Below are 19,687 nucleotides of genomic sequence, written 5' to 3' on the forward strand. Positions count from 1 at the left end.
GTCGTCTTAGGTTTCTACTAGGGTGAATGTACCATTTGTCTGCTTTGATATGGCATGGTTATAGAGGATTAAAAATAAAAAGAAGATCAACAGAGAGTAAACTTGCCCTTCTTTAAAGACTGAGACATTTTGCTTTTAATTAAGCTGAAGTTTACAATGTAATACACTCACTTATGTGTAAAAATGCATCTCATTGCCAAACCTGTGCAATAAATCCCCCATAAATACTTTACAGCATTATTTATTCGCAGCTCTGTAGTAAAACTTCTTCATAGTTCTATAATTGCTTATTTACTCGCTCTATTGTTACCAGAATATTTACTCTATATAGTCATTTGTTGGATCTCGTAAATGTGGAATCTTCTTTTGATCGGTGAATCGCCTAGATTTTGCGAGATATTTTTTGCCAGTTTTCTCTCGATCTTGATTCAGGAGACTGGTGAATCTTTGAAATATATATATATGTTATATTCCTCAGTCTTCTAACATTGTTCATGCTCAAACTTTGTCCTTTTTCTTGTCTTTGTTATTTTCATCTTTCTGTGTATACCTCTTTTTACTCGGATGCACATATATGTACATTCCTTTTCCTACCTACCCTCACCTAACTTATTTTCACACAAGGCACGTTTGTCTACATGTGTATGTGTGTATGTAAGTGTGTGTGTGTGTTTGTGTGTACGTCAGTGTGTCCGTGTCCTTGTGAAGAGCATTATCTTATTCAGTATTCTTGTCACAATGTTTGTCGATGGTGTAATATCGCGTCAGGTACAGAGTAGAAAGATGTCTTTGTGAAAAGAAAACAACAAAAACAAACTGCTTGGTCTATGTATTTATGCATTTGATTATTCATATTTTTATGTTTTGTATCAATCCTCATGGACTGGCATGTCCTGCCAAAAAGCGGCCTTAATGATATTTTAGAGAGCAATTTATTTTGTCGTCAATGATTTAATACTGTGATTTCGATGGACCACTAGTGACACATAGATTGTATGTCTTCATAGTGGTGGGTTTTTTTTATTTATTTATTTTCACAACTCGTACAGGTACAGTAGATTTGTGCAAAGCTCTTGACATAGCTGTGTATATATATACATGATGTATTTTGAGTTTATTAGCAATATTATGCGCTCTATCTTGCACTTTCAAACCACAAATCTTCTCTCACTTCAAAGTTGTCAACTCTTCTAACGCTCTATTTAAACCTCATCTCATCAAATACACTGAATGTAACATGCATATGTCTTGTCATCAATATGGAATCTCTATGGCATAAATTTCAAAGCTCTGTGGGCACACTCAAAGAGCATTAATTGGTATTCATCAAAAGGAATTGATGTCAAAAGCAGTAATGTGTGAATGAATTGTTTTCCATGTTGTGGATAATTCCTGCTTCTATACAAGCACCAAATTAAATCAAAGAACTTCACAGAAGTCCCTGAATTGGAGTGGACAATTCAACATTATGGAAAGCAAAAAGTTTTGAACATGAAAGCATAGATCAATGTATAGGCATGTTTAAGTAATGTGTAAACATACGAATGAGTCATATAAAATGTGCATAATATGCTTTGGAGAGAAAGGAAACATAGAGTTGTGTGCAGAGCATTATTGAAGTTATAATTGGGCAAAGAATTGAGAAAATTATGAAATATTTCAATGCCACTGGGTCAGGAAAACATGGTGTCTCACCGCATACTCTGCATTTGATATGTAGCTGTCCAAGACATTATGGATGTACATAAATTACATTCTTTAGTAGCAGCGTCTTGTTCTGTGACAACAGTAAGCACGTTCCCTCAGTGCGAATTTCTGGCCACTTTGTGCGTGTGTAAAAACGAGTGGGGAGTGTGACACAAGTGACATCATGGTCACATGACCTGAAGGGCTATTTCTAGGTGCACCGTGGATGCCGTCTGCACAGATCTATTAACATTTTAGTAGACTATTAAGCTTTGTATTATTTGCCTGATTCCCTCTCAGGCTTTCAATGATTAGCTGCTTTAACTACTACCCAGTTGGTTGCGTTCACACACATTGACTTCATTGTGGCAGTACATAAACTTGTGAAATCTTCTAGATCTGAATGGCCCATTACTGTTAGATATTGATAATGAAAGTAATATGCAGTGAGTAACACACCACTTTGGGTCACTCCATTCTGAAGGGAGGGGTGTCCATGTTTTTGACGACACAGTACACACATTGAACCTGTTCAATTTTGTGCACATGCAAGAGAGATTCTTTTTTATATGTTGGTGCAGTTTTTCACATTTTGACCTAATTGCCCACCTTTCTGGTCAGTTTTCTTGCCATTGTTTTGGAATATTTCTACTACAAACAACTTCTCTTTTTATTTGTACTTGATATTTGTGCTTTAAGAATTAATGCTGCTAATTTGCAAATAATTTAAGGCTAAAGACAAAGATAAAAATCAACACCAATATAAAGGAAGGTAATAAACCATATTTCATATCCGCTCAAGTACAACAGTGTAATTGAAAGTATTCACAGTACATGTCTAAAACAGCAAGATGCAAAGAGAAATATAATGACATAAAACTACATTTTGAATTATTACAATAAATTGTACATTTTACTTGATTCAGGAAATGCTGGAAGCCAAAGTGAGAGTGAAGAGTTTATCCAAAGAAAAGGAAAGTAAACACACTACATTTCCACCTCATATTTAGCTTCCAAAACAATCAGCTTGATTTTTTTTTTCCAATTTGATTCATGGTCACAATATATATCCATTTATCACTATTGCGATCATGTTTACTTAACAGTTACAAATTAAAAAAAACAAGCAAACAAATAAATGATAATCAAAATCAAATGAATATATAAATAAATAAATGAATAAAGTGCAAATGGCAAGCTTGTTCTGTGCCCGATTGAAAATGAAATAAGAAAAAGAAAAAGACATCTCCATTTGATAAACATTAGAGAAACATTTGTGATGGGAAAACCACAAAGTTTTGTATGAAAGTTGGTGTCTGCTTGTAAACTATGGTGTCAAAAGCTGCTCCTACAGTGTATACCCAGGAGTTGTGTGCATCAAGTGAAAATAGTGTAGTAGGAGTTTCGGTGTAATCTTTATTGCCAAGAATGCCACAGTCATATACTTAACAGGCAAAGGATGTATTAGGGCGTTGTGACTCAAATGTGCCGCTTTATGTACTTCAGGCAAACTTTGTAATTTTGCGTCTCAGAAAATACCCTTGGCACCAAGAAAAAACAAACAAACAAACAAACAAAAATCAAATATGTGTAAGTTCTGAGACTAGGCAATATAGGCCCATGTAAAGAGAATGACAAATTTAGTGTATGTGTAATGTAGAAAAGTACAAGTGTTACGCGAGTGTTGAAGAGTACATGTATATGTATCTTCTTTGTTGTCATTTGTGCAACAAAGAGCAATTTTGAAGGTTGCTATTTGCAAATTGATGAACTGTATTTAAAGAATGTGATGTCATGGGCTGAAATGTGTTCGCTTTTAGGCCTTTGTAGTAAGAGAAAAACAAGATGTGTATAAACCTTTATGATATGTGACATGCAGATTTATGCAAATTATCAGTGTTGTGGTAAGAGCGGACCGATGATTTATGATGTATATGTGAGGAATGTGAAATAAATGTGGGACTGTATGATACACAACTGCTATATGGAGAAATTGTGAATATGCCTCCTTTTTTTTCTCCCTCTTGTCGAATTATTTCTGTCGCACCATTCAGCGCAGGCAACTGTATTAATAAAAATGTTGGCTGTGTGAGTGTATGTATGTGTATATATATATATGTGTGTGTATATATATATATATATTTGTGTGTGTGTATATATATATATATATATATATATATATATATATATATATATATATTGTAGTTAGTTGTACTGTATAAGCTGTTATTTTTGCGAGGGTTTTATTTACGCAAATTTGCAAATCACTTTTGGACCACAAATTTAAAAACACGAAAACATCTCAAACTGACATCAGGCATCAGTGCACTAATAATAGCGTTGGTGTTGAAATTGCAAAATCAACATCTCGTGAAAATGTCTGTGACCTCGTCATTAGCAAAAATATCTGTGCGCGAAAATAACAGCTTATAAAGCATATACCAGGCACTGATTTGTGATAGAATGGAATACATGTACATGTCTAGCCGCCATCACATATCATGTAGACCTCAAAAACCCTCCAACTAGCAACAGGAAATTCCCACTTTTTTTTCCCATGCCATAAATTCAGACTTTCCCTTAAAAAAACAAACAAACAAACACACAAACAGAAAAAATAATATTTTTGGCTTTTTCATTTTACAGGATGTTCATAAACTCCTGAACATAAATCATATTACGTGTGTAAGGGTAGAAGCTCATCTGTATTGGAAAGACATCCTGAAATTCGTCTGAAACTTTTGATCTCAATACAAGATATCTACACTGTATCTGAAATTTTCAGCTGTCAATACTACAGCCTTCATGAAAAATTTCGGAGGTACATGTAAATATTTTGTATTGAGATCGAAGTTTACACCAATCTCAGATATTAACCCATTGAGGACAAGTCCCAAATATGCTCGGGCAAGTGCCTATGGGAAATGCGTGTTGTAGCAAAATCAGTCCGTCCTCAACGGGTTAAAAGCATATTGCCACTATCATGTTCCACAATATTGATTCATGGAATACCAGGGAATATTGCACTCATTAGGGTCAATATTGCACTCATCTTCAATTCGTGCAATATTGGCCCTAACTAGTGCAATATTCCCTGGTATCCCATTCATAGCCATCCAATATAATATAAATATCACTCAACACTGACATACAGTGTGCACTCAAACACCAAAACGATAGCAACGTAACACACCACAATGCATGTTTACTTCAGTAATGTGACACATCATGTTCACTTTAGTTCATTGCCATTTTATTTTTGCATTCCATGTAATGTATTTAAGAACAATACAACAAAATTAATATAGTACCTGCATGATTGTATGCATTATGCAGGAATACACATTGTGAGGTACAATCGAATTGAACAGTACGACAGTCGATACATACACTACGATAGTCAAATGTATGTCAAAGTGAAGGTACACTATAACAGAACAATTCAAATAACATTTTTTTTTTAGGTTAAAGGAAATGCGAACCCGACCATCTTCATAAGCAGAGCTTCACTACGAAAAAGGCTCCAGGTAAACTTATGACATGGAGTAAATAACGCCTTAAAACTATCATACAGTACATTAAAGTAAATATTCGCACTCGCTGTGTGAACAGAATAGCAGAGGTTGGTCCTTTTACCAACTTTTCCTGCAAATTTCATTCACATCCGTTCACAACTTTATGAGTTATTTTGCACACAGACAAACAAATCAACTCAGATGAAAACATACCCTCCATCCTTGGTGGAAGTAAAAAGTTGAATACTGTATACGCCATACATTCAACAGGTTTTTTTTTCCCCAAAATTTTTGCAAGTCATTAGATATTCCTGAATTTAACAACACAAAAAATTAACTTTTATTTCAATATAAATGCAACATGCACACAAAAATTTTTCCATTCTACTGCACTCCGCTGTCATGAATTTAACCACTTGTAAAATTGTTGAGAAGTCTTTGATTTGCAAAAGAATTAGACTGAATTTTTTAAATACAAAATGTAATGGTGTATACAATAATAGGAAGAGTGTGTTTGCAAAAACTGACAAGTCCATTTTCATAAAATAGTGTGATTTGAGTACAATAGTTGAGCCAATCTGGGGATAAAATCAATTTGTAGCAAAACACAAATATAACTCGGGTTATTTTGGCCTAAAAATCTGTGTTTTGCTGCAAAAACTGATAAATGCCATCCTACTTTGTTTGCAAAAACTGACAAATTCACTTGACCAATCAGCACATTGTATATGTGTCAGGTGAGGTCACGATGGGGTCAGCAGAGCAAGACAAGCAGCTATGTCAAAAGAAATGAACGATGTAACACAAAGCAACGAGAGAAATACAGGTAGAAAAAAAAAAGAGAGAAAGAAAAGCAGGTCTGGATTGAAGCACGGAAGCTCAAGTCTTGAGAAGCTGAGTTAAAAGAAAAACAAATTTAGGTTTTTTTAGCTATTTGTCGATCTTGCGATCATTATTGGCTTCAATTTGACACCCAGATCATCAAAATCTGCCAACCAAGTAGCCCGCAAGAAGCTCACAGAGAGACGGTAAAACTGGTCAAAATTGCTGTCATATATCTGCTGGCACGGGATTCGCCATATGATGCATCACGCATTACCCCGGGGTACCACGTTGTGTAGCGCCACCTCACGTCCACTCGAGGACAGCCGCAGAGAAATGCATGCATTGTGTGTGTGTGTAAATAGTCATTACCATGCCACTGCATGCTATACTATGCATGCATAGTATAGTAGGCCCTACACTGTGCTAGCAATAACGTGTGCTTCAGTGCAGTGCAATGCAGTGCAGTGCAGTGGCTAGCACGCGCTAGCTCCAGCTAGCTATCGTGTGTGGCATAATTTGGACTTCGAACTTGATTGTATTCCACATCTTCCTAAAAAACACCACATCATCGTTTACTGTGTTAGCTGTCAAACTGTCAAACTTAGACAATGGTGGAAGGTGATGGTGGATATGCAGATTTACTGAAATGGAAAGGACGTAAAAGATGGAAGCTGTCAAGGACTATTGAAGAAAGTTGAAAAAGCATGAAGTCGGGCAATACAGAAGTTGGGGGACGAGCAGGCCACCGATGTGGTAGCAGTTTTTAGGAAGGCGAGTGACGCGGTGGAGACAAGGAGCAGGCTGATGGTGTATAATTATGACCCTGCTGGCCCAAGCCCTCTCTCAAATCGAAGTAGTAGCCCTACTTCATGTTGGGGGTTATAGAGTTGCTAGACTTGCAAGAATGGAATAATAATTACAACAACAATGTATTGAGAACAATTTTTCTCGAAACTTTTCGAAAATTACAATTCTTCTGTCCAACCCGTTCAAGATATCCGTGGAGAATGAATACGTTTGAGCAATAATGTGATAATGATTCTCAAGTAAAAGTCAAATAATGCATTTTTTTCTGAAGACTCATATTTGAAAAAAAAAATTGTAGAGGCACTCGATCATAGAGAGTAAGAGTTGGAGATGACTCACAACAAATTGTCTTGTGCAGGTTGTGATGTTAGAAGTTCATCAGCCAGATGAAAAGAGTTTACAGCGAGTATGAGCAGCTATGCCATGAGACCGAGAACAGCGCCAGTGTAGTGTTTAAATATGTAGTTATACCCTACTGGTAGTTATAGTACAACAGCACCATCTGAAGTCTAATACTGTATACCTGAGACTTAGCTTGCACCACTACTGGCTAAACACAAATAAAGCTGTTACTATAATTATGATCTAAGATCAAACAGGATTCCTTCCATTATCGCACAGTGTGTTTCTCCCGTGATTTATGTGTTCCAGAAGACCGCTCCAAAAAGAGGAAGCAGTGCAGCGGATCTTTAACAAGTCCTTTGTGGCCACCACTATGCAACCACTCTCTGTAAAAACTTTAGAGCTGTGTTTTATTAAACCTTCTTCCGACAATGTTGTGACAACACTTATTATCTGGCATGGAAGCAATCATAGTAACCGTTGGGAAAAACACGTCACGACATTCTTTTTCGAATTATTACATCAGTTATTGCCACCATTTATCTGTCAAAAAAAAAGTTATCAAAAGAGACAAATATTATTTACACAATTCAAGCAATATTATCACACTTTCGAAACCTAGAACAAATTTCATGAAATTTGGATGCATTTACGCCAGTGTTAAGTTATTCAATAACCTCTCTGAAAGTGTAAGAATAAGTAATTTGAAAGCTTTTTAAAGAATGCTGCATTAGTGTGGATTTCAAAACTATGCTTGAGCTAATTCGTCTGAATTTACGAGAACCTGTTTGAGTCACCCTCTTTTGTAGCGTTTGTGTTTAGTGGTTGTGTCTTTATTCCTTTTCTTTTTTTTTCTTGGTATCTACTTTCTGCTACATTGTAATGTATTTCTTATGTTAAGCTTCTCATCATGTTAATTTGCTTTGATTGATTTGTTACCTGTTGTGTTGTTTAGGTTGTTGTTGTAACATTATATTCACAGCCTCCCTGAAAAACGGCCTTACCTGGCTGATCGAGGGCATTTTATCAATAAAATAACAAATACACACGGAGAACAAAATTCTTATAAAACCATAGGAGAGAGCTAGCGGTACCATTTCTACAGACGGGTCTAGGGCAATTACCCCCTGGGCAATTACCCCGCACCCTTCCCCTGGCCCTAATCCTAATCCTAATCCTGAACCTAACCCTAACCCTAACCCAAACTCCTAACCCTAAACCTAACCCTAACCCTTATCTTTACTCTAACCTTACCACTAACCAGTATTTGGCCGGGGGGTAATTGCCCTCTGGGGGTAATTGCCCGGATACGCTACAGACACATCCGAAAACCCTTACTTGGGTAGGGTGTATACACAGAAGGTGTGTCTGCTGATGCATTTTGAGGTTTTTTAAAATCTCTTAGGTGTCAATTTTTACAGTAATTTGTAATGTGTTTTTGATGTGATTTTAAACTGTATGCTTTATTTGTTTATGTGATTTTTATTTTATTTTCAACTGTATGAATGTATACTTGTTTTAAAATGCTCTGCAACTTTTCAATCCTGATGTGAATGTACTCTTTAAATGTTATTTTAATTCCATTTTTAGGCATAAAGTCATGTTGTTTAGTCTTCAGACTTTTTGAAGAACACAAATGATAAAAACGGACTGAACAAAAAAGATTAAATGAATGGATTTGAATTGCTTGTCAGCTAATAGTTGTTTTTTCTCAAGGGGTGAGATGGTTGAGGTGTAATTGTCATTTGCATTCATGAAAGTGATCCAAAGAGATATGTATATAATAAACACCTTGAATGCCAGAAATATATAAGAATATTTTCCGCTGACATCTATGTAATTTTTCTTTTTCATGAAGAATATATTACAAATTTGTGAATTACAGGTGATAAAGAGGATGATGCTGGAAAGAGACGGAAGATACCTTTCAAATATAATCTTCCAGGGGCGAAGCTGTTGCACCTTTTCTTGACAAGACATCCCGAGGTTTCGCAGCGATTACTGCAGTCGATGGGCGGGGACGGGGGAATGCGCCGTCATCACTCAAGAGAAGCTAGACTAGTGGTTTTCTGACTGATGGAAATCTTCATGCGGCAACATGACGCAATGTCAATCTTGTCACAGCCATCGAGGATTTACAACTGCGACGAGTTGGGTCTCCCCCTCTTGGAGGAAAACCAACTGAGTGCTGGCTCAGAGGGGTGCTAAGGCGGTATCCAGGTATTCTAATGGTGACAAGACCCAAATAACACTCGTCTGTACCATATCGGCAGATGGAAACTTTCTCACCCACGCGCTCGTGTTCGCTGGAAAGAGGTTCCGCGTGAATCCACTAGGAGGACCAGCCAAAGCATTCATGGGCAGGTCCGAGGTAAGCCTAGTCAGTCATCAGCCAAGGGAACAGGTACATTTTATCCTTAGTAGATTATGCCATGAGATATCCAGAAGCGGTTGCACTATGGAACATAGATACACAAACAGTCATGGAAGTCTTACTCAGCATTTTTTTCTCGGGTGAGATTCCCTTGAGAAATGCTAACTGAAAGGGGAACACAATTCATGTCAGGAATCGTGAAAGAAGTGAGTCAAGTTCGGTCTATCACACACCTAGCCACCACACTCTACCGTCCCGCTCGTAACGGTCTAGTCGAGTGGTTCAACGGTACGCTGAAGCTCATGCTGAAAAAGATGAGTGAGGAGCAACCTAAAGAATGGAACCAGTATCTAAATGCACTTTTGTGCATGTACAGAGAGACACTGCAGGACAGTACCGGGTTCTCGCAATTCGAACTGTTGTACAGAAGGGATGTCCAGGGTTCCCTCATGATTCTAAAGGAATGGTGGGCGATATCTATGCCTGACACCAAAACTGCATACCAGGGACGTCATCGACTTCCGCAAAAAGCTGGAAAAAATGTGTGAAATTGAACGCAAGAAATTGATGAAAGCAGATGGAGGGCACCGCGCAAACTACAACTGAAGGGCCAAGGTATGAATGATCAATCGTTCCAGGTAGGAAATGGAGGTTTTGATACTCCTCCCTATAGATCAAAACAAACTGTTGATGCACCGGAAATGGCCTTTCAGAGTTGTAGACTGTAGGTGCAGTAGTGGGCAAGCTGGACTACTGCATCGGAATGGGTCAAAAGGTGACAACATCAATTGGCCTCATTGCCAAGTCCCTCACCACTGGCCCAAGAGCATTGGCCCAATTGTCCATGGACAGGACCAGTGCCCGACACAAAATGCGATTTGGAGTTGCCAAGACATTTCTTGAAGAGACAGTTGACGTCCTTCAAACAAGTTTCTTTCCTCTCAACATTGACGAATCAGCATCACACAGAAACTAAAAAAATCTTGCTGTCTCAGCATTCTACTTTTCTCAGAAATTGAAGTGTTGTTTATATCCATCACATTGCCTCTGTGTCATTGATTAGGGTAAAATGCAGAATCTCTCCCAGAGAAAGTGGATGAGACTTACACTACAGGGAAACACACTGAATCTTTTGTCAAGAATTTCCTATCTAAGCTGATAGAGAGCTGTGATGTAATGAGGGGATCCACAACTGGCTTGGAAGTGAGATTGTAAAATGATGATAGGGATCCTGATCAAATGATTGGCTGAGAGCAGTCACATGACCAGTCTTTCATTTTGCCCTTGCATGACCAGCATGCATCCAATCATACAAATGACTAGTACAACCACCCCTCAGAAATATCATCAGTCCGGCGCAAGATTGCATCGCCAATCTCGTCAAAAAGACTGAAGGTCCGCTGCTGGGGCAACCCCGCCGAATGAGGGCCTCAAAATCGCCTCTGCGTCATGTAAACTCTTCGCAGTCATTTAGTACGAAATATTGAATATCTCGCGCGGGCGATCGAGACCTGCCTGCAGTGCTCCAGTCTGAGTACACCTGTCATGTACTGTCGAAAGTCGTGTAGTAGTTACACAGTACGCAAGGCCTGTGATTGACCGCCGACTTGGAATGCACTTTGCTTTGAGTATACAATGGATAATCGATGAGGTCTTGATTCAAAGTGAATCTTGAAAACTAAAAAGCGTTCATCGATTATCATTTATATGTCGCAGTTGCCTACGGGCTGGATGGAGGAGTAGACCTCTAGACAATGGTAGGACAAAATAATATAGAATAACGTAGATATTTAGCATATTTGTGGTACACCTAGGGGATACGGAGTGATCTTACATTTTCTTCAATGTCCAAGATTACACTTTTGCCGTATTATAAATAGGACCCTATTCGTAGCACGAGTAGGCCTATGCATGATAGTGCTTTTTTTTTTTGGTTATTTTGTGATTTGTTTTTGCCTTTAGCAAATTCAGAATATCATTCCACTGTCATGAAAACATGATCAAACCGAAGGCATTTCGGTGCAAAAAAAAAAATAATACAAACAAAGAGAAGAAGGGAGTTGAACATTGAATATGGACACACAATTAAGTGACAGAGAACTGCTGTTCAGCGGGATGGCAGAGTTTAATCGTTGGTCTACTTGAATCAGAATGCTAAGTAGCCACATGAGACTAAATTAGTGTAACAACTTCATAAACATTTATTTGTGTATATTCATGTCTGGTCAGTTAATTTCCTGCTGCATTGCATTTGTAACTTCATTGAAAAAAAACTAACTTTTATAAAGGCCGACAACACTATGTTTCCGAGGTCAACACAGCAACTGAATGCAACTGAAATTGTAAGTATACTTTTGTGCTCATTATCTCTGAATTTACCTGATGTTGACAGCGTCTGGTTTGATTAAACAAATTATCATGTCAACACACATATGCCTACTATGGAGCTCCATGATCTTCAGAGATGAAACGATCACGGCAGTGTTTTTTCCCCGTGTTTCCTTCCATCACACTCTGCCATACATTTATGTACACAATTTAGATGATGCACTTGCCATAGTACAATGAAACCGATTGTCGAGGAAAGGTCGTTTGACAGGTGCGAGACCAGAGACATGGTCACTCATGGTTGCGTAATCCTCTTGTAAACAACCTCGATGCCCCCTTCGAGTTTGAGTCCTCGATCCTGACATACACAGGCCACATGTGGAGTTGCCTTTCCCACGTCACCGCAGGCACATATGCTTGATGGTTGTGAGCAGTGGTAAATGAGTCTGTGCCAAACTACTACGTGCACCAACCTGGCTACTGACTACTGTAAAAGTGGAAATTTTCCAGCACTCCAAACATCCCATCACCAAAATGCCAACGAACATCAAAATCACCTTCAATTGCATCCACTTTGCATACTCCATTTAGTGAGGCATCAACATCATCAGCTCGTGCTCTGCACTACACATCACAAGATTCTACAACATTGATGTCAAATGCAATGACAAATTCACATGTTCTTCAAGTAGAATCTGGGAATGATGCACCAAAAGAAAGTGGCCTGGGTGAAACCGAACCCACAAAGCCAACGGGAAAACAAAAGAGAAAGAAGAAAGATATTTACATCGTGGAAGCTATTGAAGATGACTGAAATGTAGACGGAGAAAGACAGTACTATGTAAAATGGAAAACATGGCCAAGGAAGTCCAACACATGGGAACCAGAGCACCACATACTCAACAAGGAAAAGTAGAAATTACGCGGTGCGTAAAATATGTCCCCGCCGGAAGTAGCATTTAGTAGCAAAATGTACAATATCGGTCAAAAATCAAGGTCAAAGGTCAAAGAAGTCAAAGGTCAAAATTCTGTGTAGAAGTTTTGAAGCCCTCACCTAGTGCCATCACAAAAAGCAAACGGAATCGAAATCGGGTTAGAAATGGCGAAGGAGTAGCATTTTGTAGCCAATGTACAATATAGGTCAAAAATCAAGGTCAAAGGTCAAAGAAGTCAAAGGTCAAAATTCTGTGTAGAAGTTTTGAAGCCCTCACCTAGTGCCATCACATAAAGCAAACGGAATCGAAATCGGGTTAGAAATGGCGAAGGAGTAGCATTTTGTAGCCAATGTACAATATAGGTCAAAAATCAAGGTCAAAGGTCAAAGAAGTCAAAGGTCAAAATTCTGTGTAGAAGTTTTTAAGCCCTCACCTAGTGCCATCACATAAAGCAAACGGAATCGAAATCGGGTTAGAAATGGCGAAGGAGTAGCATTTTGTAGCCAATGTACAATATAGGTCAAAAATCAAGGTCAAAGGTCAAAGAAGTCAAAGGTCAAAATTCTGTGTAGAAGTTTTGAAGCCCTCACCTAGTGCCATCACATAAAGCAAACGGAATCGAAATCGGGTTAGAAATGGCGAAGGAGTAGCATTTTGTAGCCAATGTACAATATAGGTCAAAAATCAAGGTCAAAGGTCAAAGAAGTCAAAGGTCAAAATTCTGTGTAGAAGTTTTGAAGCCCTCACCTAGTGCCATCACATAAAGCAAACGGAATCGAAATCGGGTTAGAAATGGCGAAGGAGTAGCATTTTGTAGCCAATGTACAATATAGGTCAAAAATCAAGGTCAAAGGTCAAAGAAGTCAAAGGTCAAAATTCTGTGTAGAAGTTTTGAAGCCCTCACCTAGTGCCATCACATAAAGCAAACGGAATCGAAATCGGGTTAGAAATGGCGAAGGAGTAGCATTTTGTAGCCAATGTACAATATAGGTCAAAAATCAAGGTCAAAGGTCAAAGAAGTCAAAGGTCAAAATTCTGTGTAGAAGTTTTTAAGCCCTCACCTAGTGCCATCACATAAAGCAAACGGAATCGAAATCGGGTTAGAAATGGCGAAGGAGTAGCATTTTGTAGCCAATGTACAATATAGGTCAAAAATCAAGGTCAAAGGTCAAAGAAGTCAAAGGTCAAAATTCTGTGTAGAAGTTTTGAAGCCCTCACCTAGTGCCATCACATAAAGCAAACGGAATCGAAATCGGGTTAGAAATGGCGAAGGAGTAGCATTTTGAAGCAAAATGTACAATATAGGTCAAAGGTCAAGGTCAAAGGTCACAACTGAAATTCTGTGTAGAAGTTTAAAAGCTCCCATGTAGTGCTATCATATAAAGCAAACAGAGTTAAAATTGGCTCATAAATGACAGAGAAGTAGCAAATTGAACATTTTGATCACACACGGACGCACAGACAGACAGACAGACGGACGGACAGACACACGGACACACACACGTACGGAGCCCGTTTCATAGTCCCCTGCTCGAACTCGTTCGGCGGGGACAATAAGCATTTGATTACAAGATATATGGACAAGAAGGTACATGTTGTGTAGATGCAACTAAGGCAGATTAGTCATCTCTTGAATAACATACTGTACGAGCTGAAATTTTCACGTACAGATATTTTCGCGAATTGCTACTTGGAGGACATTTTTGCGTGTTGTTAATTTTGCGGTTGTGAGGGTCGAACTGAACTTAGTTATTCGCGCGTTGTTATTTTCCCGAATCAAAGGCGATTCGCAAAATTCGCGAAAATAAAACCACCGCAAAAATTTCAGCTCGTACAGTGATGGTTTTCTTTATTCTACACAAAGTGCATGACAGTGCATAACAAAAATGTTCACTGTATGTAGATCTGCAATGTAAAACAGACTGCTGTACATAATGTACCGACTCCGATGGAATTTGAAGATGTGTAACTATACACACGTGTTCAATCACATGTACTGTTGTACAAATGTAAACATACATGTCTCCACATAATAGTGGCTTTCAAGGTGAGATAAGAATATATGAAAATAGGAGTACAATAAAGCATGCTTAAATGTCAGATAACAATTTGAAACAACTGGTTATATTGTAATTGCATGGAAGAAAGCAAAATATGAAAGTTAACTTAGCAGCACAAGCCCTCTGTAGAGTCGATTCTAGCATAGCAGTTGCAAGGGAATTCCGCAACAAAGAAATGAACCACTCACAGTTCAGAGGATCAGGAGTCTACAGTAGCATTCATTTGATGTAGTGATCGCTTAAAATTTACATCCTCAACTTGTTGAATCTCCTTCGATGTCATTCCAAGGCTCAATGGGAGGTACAGCAGGAAGTGTAACAACCTCCATGAGCAATGCTCATGCCAAAATTGTATGAGAATCTTCAGCCTCGAGGACCAATGAGACGAAGATCCTCATATAGCAGAGAGCGTCTTTCATGAAACCTCACCGCCAAAGACCTTACCGCGCAAGCTACCCAGTATAATAAATGGGCGGTGATGGCTGACAGACGATTACATGCTTATTCAAAGCACCATAGCTAAATGTAAGAACAAGCGATTTTATATAATAATGCTGACTTGCCTCTTTACAATTTCATTTCAAGACTGTGAGCGAGGGTTCTCGGCCCTGAACAAAGTGCGGACAAGGATGAAGAACCAACTCAGCCGGTACCTTGAATCCGTGCTATGGATTGCCATCAAAGGGCAGGCTCACAAAGAGGTATAGAAGCAGAATTCTTCGATATACTACTGATTTGTCTGTCTACAATTTCATTGCAAGACTGTGAGTGAGAGTTCTCGGCTCTGAATAGAGTGCGGACGAGGATGTGGAACCACCTCAGCCGGTACCTCGAAGCTACCCTGTGGATAACCATCGAAGGGTCGGCTTACAAAGGGGTGGAAGCCGACTTCTTCAACGAGGTGGCCACCAAGTGGGCTGCGGCTGGAAATAGAAGGCCAACTATTTGGAGGAAGTAGTAAACCTGGGAGACATACCTGTGGCATTGAACATGAAAGTGACCAGCAGTTGGACATCCCCTTGGATGCCATTCCAAGGCCCAAGTGGGAGGTATTCAGGCAGTGTAACAACCTCCATGAGCAATACTCATGCTTGAGGAATGAGACCAAGATCCTGATGCGCTTGCGATTCATGTCGTCAGAGAGCGTCTTTCATTCAATCTCACAGCCAAAGACCTAAGTAATGCCATTGTGTAGGAAAGATGAAACCCAGAAAGTGTATTTGTAGTAAAGTTCTGCAGCTATCTATAGTAAAGTTCTGCAGCTATCAACAGAGAAAATAGGCTATGAACCGACTTTCACTCTTTCTCTAGTCAGGTTGTGTTCATTCATTCCATCTTGCAACCGATCCTTCAATTGAGCCCAGACAGCTCTCATTCTTACAGATCATCCCCACCTACAGTCTTGTAGTAGGAGCACCCGAAATGGGGAATAGCGGGGCCTTCCATAGACCCGGTGTAGTTTCCCATAGACACCTTCCGGGGGCCCACCCGTATATAAGGGGGTACGTTTCCGGGCGCCATTAGTGGGTGCTCAGGTTTTCATGAAGACAAGTTGTGTATATTACGAACAAGATTATTACCAGTGCCAACTCAACTACTCGTAGACGATATCAGAGACTGAAGGACAATACCACGGAAACAGGTAAGTACATTGTGGATGTGCGAATCGTTAACCGGGACTCCACGTCCACAACAGTCTGTACTTTCTATCACCTCATCCCCTTCTTAGCCTATTAGTTTATTCACGGAATTAAATTGATCTTGGCAAAGCAGTCAAGAAAACTAAAAAAAAAAGATACTACTCAGGTCTCCCAGGAAGAAGAAAGAAGTCGTCAGCAACTTTATTAGCAAGGAAAATTGGCTTGAACATCAAATCAAATGCACCATCATAATCAACTACTCACTCCCTGTCAAAAGAAACTAAGAAGCTTGTGGTCAAGATCTACTCTCATATGGATGTCTCTTATACAGCTCCTGGTATGAAAGACAAAATAACTGTATGAGAACAGGGCATGAAAAAGAAGATGAGAAAATTCCACCTCACTGTGAAATTATAAGAGGGTCATTTACAGAATGTTTCATATTAGCAACAATGAAGTACAGCGTGAGCGTGGGACTTGGATTTGATCCATGGCACAATCAACCTGTGCTGACACACTTGAATATGAAATTCAAGCAGTAGGCCTACTTCCTCCCATACCGATCCATTTTAATCGACGAAAGCCTTGCTGGTATGAAGAATCGCCAAATTTACATGCAGTATCTCCAAAAAATAAATGTCACGCAAGATTTGGCATCAAAAAGTTTGAACTGTGTGTTGCAAATACAGACTATGGCAGACTACTTCTATCATCTCACGCCCTTCTTAGCCTATAATTATAACTTAGAACAATTATTTCCAAACTTATACCAACATGGAAAGAAAGGATGACAAAATCCAAAGGCTGGAGAGAGACCTAGTTTTGGCAAATGCCAAAATAACTCTTTTTGAGGGCAAGGTGGAGCATCTGGAGAGACAGAATGCACTTATTTAAGTTGCAGGTGCAAAGAAAATTCCAAGACCAAGCAGTTATCCCAAATAAATGCAAAGTATGTTAGTATGTCTGTTCCTTTTTACACATGGCAGAGTTTTATAGTCATAATCAGGGCTCTTGGAAGGAATTGTAGACTACTTTCACGTTTTCTGGTACCTTGTCGTTTTGTCAGTTTTACCGCTGAGAATGGAGATCTATACAACTTCATTCAGGTCTTGACCGTGTTTAATTTTCAGCCCTTTTGTTTTTTATTCAGAATTTATACGTGACAAAAGGAGACACAATGAATAGTGCCTCGGGAAAAAGAAAAAACTGCAAGTTAATTTAGCAGCACAGGCACTCAGTTCTAGCACAGCAGTTGCAATTGAATTCTGCACCATAGAAATGAACCTCTCACAGTTCAGAGGATCAGGAATCTACAGTAGAATTCATTTGATGTATTGATTGATTCAAATTTGATATCCTCAACTTGTTGAATCTCCTTGGATGTCATTCCAAGGCTCAATGGGAGGTAAGCAGGAAGTGTAGCAACCTCCATGAGCAATACCATTGCGTGCGAAAGATGAAACCTGGAAAGCATCGTGTATTGATAGTAAAGTTCTGCAGCTATTAACAGAGAAAATAGAGTGAACCAACATTCACTCTTTCTCTATCAAGGCCTGTTCATTCATTCCATCTTGCAAGCGATCATCAATTGAGTCCAGACAGCTCTCATTCTTACAGTTCGTCCTCACCTACTTCTGTCACCTCATGCACTTCTTAGCATATCAGTTTATTCACTGAATTAAACTGATCTTGGCAAAACGGTCAAGAAAACTGAATAGACACTACCCAGGTCTCCCAGGAAGAAGAAAGAAGTAGTCAGCAACTGAGCAAAGAAAATTGGCTTGCACATCCAATCGAATGCACCACCATCATTAACTACTCATTCCCTACCATCATTAACTACTCATTCCCTGTCAAAAGAAACTACGTGTAAAGAAGCTTGTGGTGGAGTTCTACTCTGATATGGATGCCTCTTATATAATTCCTGGCATAAAAGATGAAATAACTGTACAGGAACAGGGCCTGAAGAAGAAAATGAGAAAATTCTACCTCATCATGAAATTAAAAGAGGCTCATGCATTACTTCAAGAACACCACCCAGATCGCAGAATCAGCTACTCTGCTTTGGCAAAGTTGTGGCCATCAAATATCCTGTTGCTGACAGACACACCAGCGGATCAGTGCAAGTGCTCGCGGCATGGAAATTTCACGCTCTTGTTAGCAGGACTTGGTATCACTTACAGCACTGAATTGTGGAAAGGTTTGTCGTGCAATTCTGAGGATATGCATGACAAATGCTGGAGAGGTGAACATAGTGAGTGTGGGGTATATAGTGCATGGAAGCGAGATTCAGTGAATCAGATAGGGCAAAAGATGTGGGTCGGATGACTTGGGAAAAGCAAGAAAGTGGTAGGCTGAAAAAGGTTGCAAAAGATGGGCGCTGTGGGGAACTCCAAGACGTAGCACTGTCGGCTTTGCCAGACTTTCAGGAACATGTTCGTGTAAAACAAATCCAAGCCATGTCATTTGAAGAGAAAAAGAAAAGAGGTAACACAATCACTCAAATGGACTTTGCCATGTCTTATTCCTGTGAGTATCAGAATAGAGTCCAGACTGCTCTGTGATCATGTGACTTGGTCACTTTGTTCACCGCTGCTACACTCTATCTTCCAGAACGGCCAGTGTTAGACACATTTGCTTGTATCAAACACAAATGACAGGGGAAAGGATTCGGTGTACACATATTTGTGCGATATCTTGTCAGAAAAGCTCCAGGTGATAGTTCAGTCACATCTTTTCACAGATGCGCCATCGTATGAATTAAAAAACAAGTTAATTGCAAAACTTCTCTTGACCTTGATAGCACAAGAACACAACACCACATATGAATGGCAGTTTGCCACATCACATGGGAAGGGGGTTAGTTGATGGCATAGGTGGTGCTGCCAAGTCACTTATTCAACATAATGTCTTGAGCAAAAGTTCTTTTATAATAAAGAGTCTTAGAAGGAATGCCTTTGATGTTTACTAAGCAAGCTTGACTGAGTAAACAACAAGAAGTGTCGTGTCACCACACTCATACTGTGTTCTCCAGTTCTGAAAGTTTGCAATAGCTCGCCAACATCAAAACTTCAAGCAGCAATTATCACAGCATACTAGTATTTCATCATCAGTCGCAAATCCAGATATTTCTGAACCCATCAATCCTCCTAAAATAACATTTTGACATCAATTT

Source organism: Diadema antillarum, unplaced genomic scaffold (genome assembly GCF_040938485.1).
Source record: "Diadema antillarum isolate AM-2024a unplaced genomic scaffold, OU_Dant_1.0 seq00001207_RagTag, whole genome shotgun sequence".
Lineage (NCBI taxonomy): Eukaryota > Metazoa > Echinodermata > Echinoidea > Diadematoida > Diadematidae > Diadema > Diadema antillarum.